The 3,309-nt window shown below is 46.4% G+C and overlaps 1 non-coding gene across 1 annotated transcript; it reads left to right on the top strand.

Annotated features, from left to right (window-relative positions):
- Nucleotides 1-601: 601 nt before the first annotated feature.
- On the top strand, nt 602-676 carry Trnat-ugu (transfer RNA threonine (anticodon UGU)). The gene has a single exon. It is a non-coding gene; the product is annotated as a tRNA-Thr (tRNA).
- Nucleotides 677-3,309: the final 2,633 nt, after the last annotated feature.

Consider the following 3,309-nt stretch of genomic DNA (forward strand, 5'->3'; position numbering starts at 1 on the left):
AAGCAGGCGTTGATACACTTCATTGGGGACATGTTGAAAATGTGTGCCCCCACCGGGACTCGAACCCAGGATCTCCTGCTTACATTGCAGACGCGGGCACAGATGATAGTTCGTCTGCAGGGCCTTATCCCTTGCACGTTCCCCGAGAGATCCACATTCCCAACATGTCCACAACACTACATTCGTAGTGCGCCTAATAGATGTTTGCCCATCATACTCATTACTCGGGGCACACATTTTCAACATGTCCCCAGTGAAGTGTATCAACGCCTGCTTGCAGCTAGGGTGTCAATTTAATTATCATTTCATTTTCTAGCAAAGCTGCATGGTCATCGACGGTAAAACTGTTCTTTCGGGAACAGATACTACCGTCATATATAGTTAAAAATATGGGTTCCCGGCCTTTGACCTTCTTTTGCGAACGCACACGCTATGCCTGAACTCGTACGGGACTTGGTAGATTAATCTGCCACGAGTAATGAGTATGATGGGCAAACATCTATTAGGCGCACTACGAATGTAGTGTTGTGGACATGTTGGGAATGTGGATCTCACGGGGGGCGTGCAAGGGATAAGTCCCTGCAGACGCACTGTCCTCTGTGCCCGCGGTGGCTCAGATGGATAGAGCGTCTGCCATGTAAGCAGGAGATCCCGGGTTCGAGTCCCGGTCGGGGCACACATTTTCAACATGTCCCCAATGAAGTGTATCAACGCCTGCTTGCAGCTAGGGTGTCAATTTAATTATCATTTCAAAATAGATTGCAGTAAAAAATCAAACAAAATGCAATTATCCTGCAACGAACCACCGGAGACTGCAAGTCTATTAAACCAAAACATTCAAATAATATCCCTGAACAAACTGTGAAATTATGTCGGGGGAGCTGCATGCAGTAGCTACACAAGGATCAAATATCTTCACCCCTTGATGGCTATATTAAAACTGACGGTGTTCCGCGCGCTGTAGTTTGGGCTGTATACATCGCAGGACGCTGAAGCATCGTAGGTATGTTCATTAATCGGCGCGCTCACGGAGTACGCTGGAAACAAAAAAATAAAAAAATAAAAAAAGGGAAGAAAGACCGTTACACTTGCTGCTAGCAGGTGAAAATATGACTCTGTGGGCAATCAGGGTGTGGGGTGGGTGCGAGAAAAGATGGTGGTTTTGGCGCGTTTATTAGAGTATGGTCACAAGTTACAGAACGTGTTTGATATGGTCTCCCAACTCAGCAACATGCTGCATCCATAACACGGCATGGTCGACAGTTGATCGCCACATTCCGGTGTAATCAGAGTGATATGTCGTCATATGCTATCCTTCAGGAGAGTCCAAATACATTCCTGATAGACACGATCTTTCACATATCCCCACGTCCAGAACTCACATGGCTTCAGTTCGGGAGATTTGGGACACTAAACGTCTTGAAATTGCCTAGAGATGATGAGGTCGTTACCGAAGGTTTCTCGAAGCAAATCATTCACCTAGCAAGCGACATGTGGCGTCACCCCATTTTGCAAGACAACAGTGGTGCAGAAACAGTTGTGTTTTTGCAAAACTGGAATCATATGTTGCACTAGGAGATCCTTATTACATGCAACATGTCATTGTCTACCTAACAGCCATCACGAGGTCTCGTCTTCTCGAAGAAAAACGGACCAAGAATTACGGAGCTTGTGTCACAGTGGTAGCCGAGCGGTCTAAGGCGCTGCAGTCATGGACTGTGCGGCTGGTCCCGGCGGAGGTTCGAGTCCTCCCTCGAGCAAGGGTGTGTGTGTTTGTCCTTCGGACAGTTTATGTTAAGTAGTGTGTCAGCTTAGGGACTGATGACCTTAGCAGTTAAGTCCCATAAGATTTCACACCCATTTGAACATTTGAATTTGTCACAGTGGATGTTTCTGCACAACGTGTGGCGGAGTAGAAACCCATACGCGACATTTATGCGCATTCACGGCACCGTGCAGAGTAAAATGTGCCTCGTCCGTCAAGACAATATTCCCCGCCACATGTCATCTATTTCCATAAACGCAAAAAAACCAAGGCCAAAGCCACGGCGTTGTAGCCTGTCTCGCGGCTTCATTTTCTGCACATTCACATTGTACGGATACCATTGTAAAATCCACTGCAAAATACTTGGCACTGTTGACCACGGTAGAGTCAGTTCCTGCGACACAGGCTTCTGGCTTCAGAATTCGAGGCATGTGCCGCACGGTCGGCTAAGGCTAGACTGACTCCATCAACAACTGCCATGGGAATGGGCCGCCTCCATCCACCTGCTGCGCCACCTTTTCACCTGTTTCTTCAAATTACTTGATCATATTCTTTAGCTCATTTATTGACATGGGGCCTCTTCACAGCTGTTTCTGTCGGCGGTATTCCCACAATGCAGCGCTGCTATTGCTGCCACTCTCAAACAAGTTTACCAGTAGTGCACATTCTTCCTGCGTTTCGTACGTAAAACTTCAAATTTCTTAATCCTTTACATCAACAGTCGCTTCACAAAAAATAAAAAAAATGAAAAAAATAAAAATCAACATGCATCGCCAAGCGATAAACATACTGACGTCAAATCAGGTTACATTTCACAGTCTGACGACTTACATCGTCAATTTTTCCCCTGGTGGCAGAAAGCGGAACTATTATTTCTTTCAGCACACTCCGCTAGCGCACGGATCACTGGACATATCTACGATGTTTCAGCGTCCTACGATGTATACAGCCAGCTCTGCAGCACTCTGAACATCGTCACTTTCAACAAATGACTCAAATGACTCTGAGCACTATGGGACTTAACAGTTGAGGTCATCAATCCTCTAGAACTTAGAACTACATAAACCTAACTAACCTAAGGACATCACACACATCCATGCCCAAGGCAGGATTCGAACCAGCGACCGTGGCGGTCGCGCGGTTCCAGACTGTAGGGCCTAGAACCGCTCGGCCAACACGTCCGGCCATCGTCACTTTAATTATAACCATTCGGTATTTGCCTCGAATAAACAAGGCCACACTTTTTAATTTGGCGTAATTTCATTAGGTTCATGACTAACCCTGTATACACGGAATGCCAGCTTTGTCGTCCAAATTAATTGTTGAAATCTCCTCGGGTTATCAGTCCAGTCGTGGCCTCGTGTTCTCGCAACGTTTCGACAAGTTTCCTACTTGTTACCTTCAGGCGAGGAATCACATTTCGCCTGAAGATGACGAGTAGGAAACCACTGAAACAAACCGATATCGTCAAAGTATCAACTTCTCCGCTATCTTCCGTTTGCGTCCTATACTAGCAACCCGCAAGCTAGTGTGAAGCCTTGATT

Source organism: Schistocerca cancellata, chromosome 6 (genome assembly GCF_023864275.1).
Source record: "Schistocerca cancellata isolate TAMUIC-IGC-003103 chromosome 6, iqSchCanc2.1, whole genome shotgun sequence".
Lineage (NCBI taxonomy): Eukaryota > Metazoa > Arthropoda > Insecta > Orthoptera > Acrididae > Schistocerca > Schistocerca cancellata.